Here is an 11,113-nt window from a genome sequence, read left to right on the forward strand (position 1 = left end):
TGAAGTGTAGTCACTATTGTAATGTGGAAAATGCAGCAGTAAACTCCCACAAACAACAATGTGATAATTACCAGATAATCTGTTTTAGTTGTTGGTTGAAGGATAAATATTGACATAAGAATTAGGAGCAGGAGTTGGCTATCTAGCCGCTCGAGCCTGCTCCGCCATTCAATAAGATCATGGCTGATCTGATCATGGACTCAGCTCCATTTCCCTTCCCGTTCCCCATAACCCTTGACCCCAGGACACCGGGGAGAACTCCCCTGCTCTTCTTCGAAATAGTGCCATGGAATCTTTTACGTCCACCTGAGAGAGCAGATGGGGCCTCGGTTTAACGTCTCATCCGAAAGACGGCACCTCCGACAGTGCAGTACTCCCTCAGTACTGCCCCTCCGACAGTGCGGCACTCCCTCAGTACTGCCCCTCCGACAGTGCGGCGCTCCCTCAGTACTGCCCCTCCGACAGTGCGGCGCTCCCTCAGTACTGCCCCTCCGACAGTGCGGCGCTCCCTCAGTACTGCCCCTCCGACAGTGCAGCACTCCCTCAGTACTGCCTCTCCGACAGTGCAGCACTCCCTCAGTACCGCCCCTCCGACAGTGCGGCGCTCCCTCAGTACTGCCCCTCCGACAGTGCAGTACTCCCTCAGTACTGCCCCTCCGACAGTGCGGCGCTCCCTCAGTACTGCCCCTCCGACAGTGCGGTGCTCGCTCAGGACTGCACTGGAGGGTTGGCCTCGATTTGTGTGCTCTGGAATGGGACTTGAACGCACAACATTCTGACTCCGAGGCGAGGGTGCTGCCCACTGAGCCACGGCTGACACACAGGAAGGGTCCACCGTGGTACCCACGCTGGCTTGATTCGGCCTGTACTGCTGTGCTTCACCTGTCGAAAAGGTCACGAGCTGCCAATGAACAGACCTATGATACTGGGAATCCCTTGCGGTGCCAGCAGGGTTTTGAGCAGATCAGTGGACACCACATGTATATGCCCAGTGATCACCTGGGTATCCACCAGAGCTCTGAACAGACCATCAGCAGGCCGGGGCCATTGGAGGGAGCAGCGTGCGGCGGTATACCACTGCAGGGAGCAGCGCGTGCTGCTGCAGGAGGGCACGGCTGTGAAGTCAGGTCTCTGATTGCAGTGCGGGCAGGTACAGCAGGAGGGGCGAAGGAGCGGCGAGAGTTTGTAGAGGGAAGTGACCGGGGCCCAGGAGAGGCGAGGGTTCGGGGCCCAGAAGAGGTGAGGGCCCAGGGGCAGCACGGGCCCAGCCCACACTGTGATATGTGAGCACACTAGGTCCGTGCAGCAGAGCTGGTCTCCGGTCATCCTGGTTAACCCTTGCCACTGGACCAAGACCTCGCTCTGTCAAGCCCGTGTGGTGGCTGGTGTGCAACGGTCACCCCACATTAAAAAAATCCACGCACAGGCATCTTCCACCCCCTCAACTGGAGTTCAGGACTGGAACATCAGGTCCTTCATTGAAACATCTGTGAACCCGTGTGGAAGCAAATCATCCTCGTTCGAGGGACCGCCTATGATGATGAGAATTATTCAATGGCTTATCTTTGATAAATAATTGGTTCCTGATGTGTAGAATTTATTAATTTAAAAGCTAAGCATTGTTAATATCTAATCACTAAAAACGAATCATCATACTAGTTTCAGAACGGCATTCCAGTATTATAATTGTTTCTTAAAAAAGTATTTTTGCCTGTCGTAATTTTTCTAAAATATCCGATCTATGAACTTTTCTTCACAGGAAAAAAAACCTTCTCAATTGGTAAATCTCACCTATTAACCAGCAGCAGAAGTGACCCAAGATCACTTTCACACTCAACAAAATTCATGTTGGCTGCTCTGGGATACACTGTGTGACAGAGGACGGCCCATCTTAGATAAAACCAGGAAATGCTGGAGACACACAGCGGGTCAGGCAGCATCTCTGGAGAGACAAAGAGAGTTTCAGGTCTGTGATCTTTCGTCAGAACTGGAACAACTTTGAGACGTGACTGGTTTTTAAACAAGCGCAGAGGCGGGAAAAGGGGGGAGGGGAGGGAGGAACAAAAGGGAAGGTCTGTGATTGGGTGGGAGGCAGGAGAGATTAAATGACAAAAGGGATGATGGTGCGAGGCAAAATGAGATGGTAATGGGACAAGTGAAGGAAAAAAGATATGTCTAGAGGGGTAAATGGGAATGGCAGAATCAGCAACAGCTGCTGTGGGAAATATAGGGGCGGGGTTACGCTCTGAAATTGTTGAACTCGAAGTTGAGTCCTGAAGGCTGTAAAATGCTGAATTGAAAGACAAGGTGCTGTTCCTCGAGTTTATGTTGAGCTTCAGCTTGAGTGTGAGCCGGGGCTCAGTGGGCAGCACCCTCGCCTCTGAGTCAGAAGGTTGTGGGTTCGAGTCCTATTTTAGAGACTTCAGCACAGAAATCCAGGCTGACACTCCAGTGCAGTACCAAGGGAGCGCCGCACTGTCGGAGGGGCAGTACCAAGGGAGCGCCGCACTGTCGGAGGGGCAGTACTGAGAGAGCGCCGCACTGTCGGAGGGGCAGTACTGAGGGAGTGCCGCACTGTCGGAGGGGCAGTACTGAGGGAGTGCCGCACTGTCGGAGGGGCAGTACTGAGAGAGCGCCGCACTGTCGGAGGGGCAGTACTGAGGGAGCGCCGCACTGTCGGAGGGGCAGTACTGAGGGAGCTGCACTGTCAGAGGGGCAGTACTGAGGGAGCACCCACTGTCGGAGGGGCAGTACTGAGGGAGCGCCGCACTGTCGGAGGGGCAGTACTGAGGGAGCGCCGCACTGTCGGAGAGGCAGTACTGCACTGTCAGAGGGGCAGTACTGAGGGAGCGCCGCACTGTCGGAGGGGCAGTACTGAGGGAGCGCCACACTGTCGGAGAGGCAGTACTGCACTGTCAGAGGGGCAGTACTGAGGGAGTGCTGCACTGTCAGAGGGGCAGTACTGAGGGAGCGCCGCACTGTCGGAGGGGCAGTACTGAGGGAGCGCCGCACTGTCGGAGGGGCAGTACTGAGGGAGCGCCGCACTGTCGGAGGGGCAGTACTGAGAGAGTGCTGCACTGTCGGAGGGGCAGTACTGAGGGAGCGCCGCACTGTCGGAGGGGCAGTACTGAGAGAGTGCTGCACTGTCGGAGGGGCAGTACTGAGGGAGCGCCGCACTGTCGGAGGGGCAGTACTGAGGGAGCGCCGCACTGTCGGAGGGGCAGTACTGAGGGAGCGCCGCACTGTCGGAGAGGCAGTACTGCACTGTCAGAGGGGCAGTACTGAGGGAGCGCCGCACTGTCGGAGGGGCAGTACTGAGGGAGTGCTGCACTGTCAGAGGGGCAGTACTGAAGGAGCGCCGCACTGTCAGAGGGGCAGTACTGAGGGAGCGCCGCACTGTCGGAGGGGCAGTACTGAGGGAGCGCCGCACTGTCGGAGGGGCAGTACTGAGGGAGCGCCGCACTGTCGAAGGGGCAGTACTGAGAGAGTGCTGCACTGTCGGAGGGGCAGTACTGAGGGAGCGCCGCACTGTCGGAGGGGCAGCACTGAGAGAGTGCTGCACTGTCGGAGGGGCGGTACTGAGGGAGCGCCGCACTGTCGGAGGGGCAGTACTGAGGGAGCGCCGCACTGTCGGAGGGGCAGTAGTGAGGGAGCACTGCACTGTCAGAGGGGCAGTACTGAGGGAGTGCTGCACTGTCGGAGGTGCCATCTTTCGGATTAAACTGCGGCCCTGTCTGCTCTCTCAGGTGGATGTAAAAGATCCCATGGCACTATTTCAAAGAAGAGCAGGGGAGTTCTCCCCGGTGTCCTGGGGCCAATATTTATCCCTCAATCAACATCACTAAAACAGATTATCTGATCATTATCGCATTGCTGTGTGTGGGAGCTTGCTGTGCGCAAATTGACTGCCGCATTTCACACCTTACAACAGTGACTGCACTTCAAAAAATACTTCATTGGCTGTAAAGCATTTTGGGACGTCTGGTGGTCATGAAAGGCGCTATAGAAATGCAAGTCTTTCTTTTCTTTTTTATGACTTAATACCCATTTTCAAGCTTGACACTCAGTGAACAGAGTGTGCAGTTAATGTTGTTCAGCTAATCACTGGTCAAGCTGGTAACTTCCTGCATCAAGGGTGGGCCAGAGCAGTTGCCGCATCGGGTGTGTGGGTTAGAGGCAAGAGCAGAGAGTCATCAAATAGTGAAACGTAAACCCATTTACTTATTGACTTTGTTGCACAACTTGTTGATGGACCTTTGGTCGTTTTGCCATGTTGGATGGAAATTAACCAACATTCCGATTCATGGTCTCCTCAGAACAGAGAAGTTGATCGAGGAATTCAAAATTCTGAGGGGTTTTGATAAAGTAGATCGGGAGAAAGTGTTTCCACTGACAGGAGGGTCGGTAACCAGAGGACACAGATTTATAATCATTTGCAAACAATCCAAGAGGCAGATGAGAATTTTGTTTAAAGCAGTGAGTTACGATCTGGCAAACACTGCCTGAACAGTTGATGGAAGCAGATTGAATAGTAACTTGCAAAAGGGAATGGGATATATGCTTGAAAAGGGGAAATTTGAATGGGACCAGCTCTTTAATAGAGGTCCATCACTGCCTCCAGTGCGCCAGTGCAGCCTTCGGTCGCCCGAGGAAAAGAGTGTTTGAAGACCAGGCTCTCAAATCTTCCACCAAGCTCATGGTCTACAGGGCTATAGTGATACCCGCCCTCCTGTAAGGCTCAGAGACATGGACCATGTACAGTAGACACCTCAAATCGCTGGAGAAATACCAACGACGTCTCCGCAAGATCCTGCAAATCCCCTGGGAGGACAGACGCACCAACATTAGTGTCCTCAACCAGGCCAACATCTCCAGCATTGAAGCACTGGCCACACTCGACCAGCTCCACTGGGTAGGCCATATTGTCCGCATGTCCGACACGAGACTCCCAAAGCAAGCGCTCTACTCGGAACTCCTTCACGGCAAGCGAGCCCCAGGTGGGCAGAGGAAACGTTACAAGGACACCCTCAAAGCCTCCCTGATAAAGTGCAACAACCCCACCGACACCTGGGAGTCCCTGGCCAAAGACCGCCCTAAGTGGAGGAAGTGCATCCGGGAGGGCGCTGAGCACCTCAAGTCACGTCGCCGAGAGCATGCAGAAATCAAGCGCAGGCAGCGGAAGGAGCGTGCGGCAAACCTGTCCCACCCACCCTTTCCTCCAACCACTGTCTGTCCCACCTGTGACAGGGACTGTAATTCCCGTTTTGGACTGTTCAGTCACCTGAGAACTCACTTTTAGAGTGGAAGCAAGTCTTCCTCGATTTCAATGGAGCTGGCACAGACACGATGAAATGAATGGACCCCTTCTGTGCTCGATGATTCTATGTTGCATTGCAAACCAGTTTTGGATACAACATAAATGAGGAACAATGAATAAAGTTGGTTATGTCGTTAGTAATTTACCATAGACCATTGCTACAAAATAATTCACTATCACAGTTCTTCTTTGCACTATTTAGTTATGAAATTTACATTTTAGAGAAGTACTTTATTGTAATGCTGGAACCGCAAGGTTCAGATTCTGCCACTAATTGGAAAGGTAAGCAGATCGCCTCATTTTGGTGAAGTTTTATACTCACAATGTTGACCGTGCTAGAAGAATGCTCCCTCTACTGGGTCATTGGGACCGGTCCATTTTATCACTGTCACCCTCATTGCAGCATTTCTCGGAATTACCTTAATTTATTGCCAATTAATGTCAATCGCTGCACATTTTCCAATGTGCAACCCGAACAATAAGGAATTAAATTCGGACCGTCTATAATTATTTTGCTTTTGACACTTATTGGTATCATGGAGCACAGAGGGAACACCATCACCTCCACGTTCCCCTCCGAGTCACACACCATCCTGACTTGGAAATATATCGGCCGTTCCTTCATCGTCGCTGGGTCACAATCCTGGAACTCCCTCCCTAACAGCACTGTGGGAGCACCTTCACCACACGGACTGCAGCGGTTCAAGAAGGCGGCTCACCACCACCTTCTCAAGGGGCAATTAGGGATGGGCAATACTGTAGCCTAGGCCTATATTCGCAAGAGTTTAGAAACATAGAAACATAGAAAATAGGTGCAGGAATAGGCCATTCGGCCCTTCGAGCCTGCAATGAGCCTTCGAGCCTTCGAGAAGAATGAGAGGTGATCTAATTGAAACATACAAAATTCTTACAGGGCTTGACAGGGTAGATGCTGAGAGGATGTTTCCCCCGGGCTGGAGAATCTAGAACCAGGGGTCACAGTCTCAGGATAAGGGGTCGGCCATTTAGGACTGAGATGAGGAGGAATTTCTTCACTCAGAGGGTGGTGAATCTTTGGAATTCTCTGCCCCAGAGGGCTGTGGAGGCTGGGTCGTTGAGTATATTCAAGGCTGAGATCGATAGATTTTTGGACTCTCGGGGAATCGAGGGATATGGGGATCGGGCGGGAAAGTGGAGTTGAGGTCAAAGATCAGCCATGATCTCATTGAATGGCGGAGCAGGCTCGAGGGGCCAAATGGCCGACTCCTGCTCCTAATTCTTATGTTCTAATAACTTGCCAGTGATGCCGACATCCTGTGAACACATTTTTAAAAAAGATACTTTCATTCCATCTGTGAGGTGGTGTGGAGAATGAAATTGTCACAGCAGTGAGAACAGGCGGCATTAGTTCACTATTGTCAGGGTGCCTTGCCGTTTTCCAAAGATTATAATAAAATGTCTGTTCAACACCATTTCCCGTAAATTTTTATGATAAGGCTTTATTGCTGCACTGGAAGCAACAAAAGTCTTGCTGTATTCAACTCTAGTTTAACTGCTGTGAAACTTGCTGAGGAAGAATTGCCGGTGATTTTTTGTGGGATTTTTCAAAGACTTTTGACTCTAGGATACTTCGAAAAGGTTTTCTCCTCAACTGGAAAAATCTACGACAAATCCAAACTTGAATTATATTTTGTTCTTTGTGTCTATCTAAAAGGGAAGCATCTAGATTGTTATTAAAGAGGGGATTCAACTAGAAATTCCCCGATTTTTTTACATCACATTAAATACCTTGCTTTGTTCACTTGAAACATGCACATTTCAGAATCACGGTCCTTGCCTTTGCTAATGATGTTGCCTTTATTTAACAACTCTCATAACATCATAAAATCACAGAAATTTACCGCACAGAAGGAGGCCATTCGGCCCATCGTGTCCGTGCCGGCCAACAAAGAGCTATCCAGCCTAATCCCACTTTCCAGCTCTCGGTCCGTAGCCCTGTAGGTTACGGCAATTCAGGTGCTCATCCAAGTAATTTTTAAATGTGGTGAGGGTTTCTGCCTCTACCACCCTTTCAGGCCGTGAGTTCCAGATCCCCACCACTCTCTGGGTGAAAAAAGTTCTCCTCAACTCCCCTCTAATCCTTCTACACATTACTTTACATCTATGCCCCCTGGTTATTGACCCCTCTGCTAGGGGAAATGGGTCCTTCCTATCCACTCTATCCAGGCCCTTCATAATTTTATACACCACGGGAGAAAAAAACATCACAATCTTATACAGTATTGTAAAATAACTGATCTGTGGATTCACCGAAAAAAAGACACCTCATTTCATTCTTACAATTAAACAATCAATTATGACAGCTATAGCTACTAGAATTTAGATGATGTGGAGATTAGTTATAGTTTGGAAATGTGAGGGAATATTGGAAATAATTGCTTATGTAGCTTTGTTGAAGGTATTCACATTCAATGGAGTAACTTGGGTTATCGGGACGATTACATGGAACCTTGAGAATGGCAGATATGTTTTGAACTTTGGCATTTATGCTGTCAGGATATAAGTGTCCAGGTTAAAGATGGGATGGCATGTGCTCATCTCATGATTCGTTTCAAAAATAGCATCTTAGATCTGGAAGTAGCCATAGCAAGAGGCAGACTACGGAGCTAAATAGAGAGAGGAAAGTTGGATCAAAGGGAAATGAGTAAAGGACAATATCATCATCATAGGCAGTCCCTCGGAATCGAGGAAGACTTGCTTCCACTCCCAAAGTGAGTTCTTTGATGGCTGAACAGTCCAATACAAGAGCCACAGACCCTGTTACAGGTGGGACAGACATTCGTCGGGGGAAGGAGTGGGTGGGACTGGTTTGCCGCGTGCTCCTTCCGCTGCCTGCGCCTGGCCTCTTCATGCTCCTTGTGTATCGATAGTCGACCTGGATGTCCAACAACATGAATTTGCATTTATATAGCGCCTTTAATGCAGTAAAATATCCCAAGGTGCTTCACAGGATCACTATCGAACAAAATCTGACTCTGAGCCACATAAAGAGATATTGGGGCGGTCAAAGAGGTAGCTTTAAGGAGCGTCTTAAGAGGCAGACAGGTTTAGGGAGGGAGTTCCGGAGCTTAGGGCCCAGCAACTGTCATGTATCTTACATTATTATATATAACTGTATCCTAACATGCTATACATGACTGTAATAAGATATGACCTGTAACCACCAGCATACCTTACCACCAGGGGTGCATTTGCAAGAGACAGATATATAAGGACAGGTCTCAGGCAAGTGCAGCATTCCAGAGCTGTGAAATAAAGGTGCAGGTCCAGAGTGACCTTGACTTCACTACATGCCTCGTGTGAATCTGTACTGAGGGGACAGGACTTTACAGTGGCGACGAGTTACGGGATTACAGAATCCACAGAATGGCGAACAACGGATCAGATGAAAAGTACAATGCGGGAGACAATTGGGAGGACTTTAAGAAAGGCTCCAGCAAAGCTTTGTAACCAAAGACTGGTTAGGCGACGATAAGGCAGACAAGAGAAGAGCTCATCTCTTGACCAGCTGTGGCTCGAAAACATACGCTTTAATGAAAGATCTGTTGGCACCTGAGAAATCAGCAAGCAAGTCGTTTGAAGAATTGAGCACACTGGTAAGAGACCACCTGAAGCCAGCGAGCAGCCTACACATGGCCAGACACAGGTTCTACAACTATCGACGCTGTGTGGGCCAGAGCATACCCGACTTCGTGGCGGAACTTCGGAGGTTGGCTAGTTTATGTGAGTTCTCCGATGAATTGAGGAGAGAAATGCTGAGAGATTTTTTCATTGAAGGAATAGGCCACGCAGGCATATTCCGAAAGCTCATAGAGACCAAGAACCTGACCTTAGAGGCAGCAGCACTGGTTGCACAGACATTCTTGGTGGGGGAAGAAGAAACGAGGTTGATTTACAATGCAGGTACGACAACTAACAAAATAATGGAACAAGGAGTTCACAGCATTAGACAAGCTGCTACCCCCACACACAGACAAAACCGCAGAACAGGCTTTCAATAGCAAGCAGTGGCAACAGAAGCCATCAAGGGCTACAGGAACGGTCGTTCACACCATCAACCCACAATGCGAGCAATCAACTACAAACTGAGAGAAGCTCAAGAGAGATCAGCCAGACGCAGCTCATTCTTTGCAAGCAGTCTGTCCTGGAGGTGTGGGGGTGGGCACTCGTCAAGGGGATGTCGATTTCAGCAGGCTGTTTGCAGGAACTGTGAATATACAGGGCATTTGGCCCGCATGTGCAAAAAAATGGCAACTCGGCTGGTATACGAATCGGATGGATCGGAAAGCGGACCAGAAGACGGTGGGGACAGTACCCGGGACACCGATGTACAGCGGGTCAACACGATCAATGGCCGCTGCTCCTACGACAGGACGCCTCCTATAATGATGAGGGTCCTACTCAACGGGATATCTGTCAACATGGAGCTGGATACAGAAGCGAGTCAATCTCTCATGAGCGCTCAACAATTGAACAACTGTGGCCGCATAAAAGAGACAGACCAAAACCCACAAGGGTCGACACCACACTAAGGATCTATACCAAAGAAATCGTACCAGTCCTCGGCAGCGCCATGCTCTCTGTCACACACAAAGGGACAGTGAACCGACTTCCCCTCTGGATTGTCCCCGGAGACCCTCCAGCACTGCTGGGGAGAAGCTGGCTGGCAAAACTAAACTGGAAATGGGATGATGTCCATGCCATGTCATTAGAGGAATGGACCTCCTGCTCAACAGTTATAAAGCGATTTGAACATTTCTTTCAGCCAGGTGTGGGCACTTTCAAAGGGGCTAAAGTCAAAATCTACATCACACAGGATGCTAGACTGGTCCATCACAAGGCCAGAGCTGTACCCTATGTGATGAGGGAAAAGATTGAACATGAACTAGACAGGCTTCTGCGGGAAGGCATTATATCACCTGTGGAATTTAGTGACTGGGCAAGTCCCATCATCCCAGTCATGAAGCCTGATGGATCCGTACGAATCTGTGGGGAATACAAATCTACCATAAACAGAGTCTCCCTACAGGACCAGTACCCGCTGCCCAGAGCGGAGGACTTATTCGCCACATTGGCTGGAGGTAAACTTTTCTCAAAATTTGACCTCACATCTGCGTATATGACGCAAGAATTGACCGAAGAGTCTAAGCTACTCACCACCATCAACACACATCGAGGCCTTTTCATGTACAATCGATGCCCATTCGGCATCAGGTCAGCAGCTGCCATATTCCAGCGCAACATGGAGAGTCTGCTCAAGGCAATAAACGGCAACGCCTCGGCGTGAATTCAACAGTGGGCACTCATGCTGGCGTCCTACGACTATACCATAAGGCATAGACCAGGCACAGACAACTGTGCCGACGCACTCAGCAGGCTACCCCTGGCGACCACGGAAGGGTCTGACGAACAGGACTGTGAGATAGTCATGGCAATCAATGCCTTTGAGTCCACAGGTTCGCTCATGACAGCTCGTCAAATCAGAGCCTGGACGGCCAACGACCCCACGTTATCCTTAGTAAAAAGATGTGTGCTAACCGGTGACTGGGCAGAGGCTCACGATGCCTGCCCCGAGGAATTAAAACCCTTTCACAGGCGCATGCCTGAGCTATCACTACAAGTAGACTGCCTGATGTGGGGCAGCCGAGTAGTCATGCCTCTGCGAGGCAGAGAGGTATTTGTCCGGGAGCTCCACTGCGAGCACCCGGGGATCGTTCTCATGAAGGCCATAGTCAGATCCCACGTCTGGTGGCCTGG

The sequence above is a fragment of the Pristiophorus japonicus genome, chromosome 5 (genome assembly GCF_044704955.1).
Source record: "Pristiophorus japonicus isolate sPriJap1 chromosome 5, sPriJap1.hap1, whole genome shotgun sequence".
Taxonomy (NCBI): domain Eukaryota; kingdom Metazoa; phylum Chordata; class Chondrichthyes; family Pristiophoridae; genus Pristiophorus; species Pristiophorus japonicus.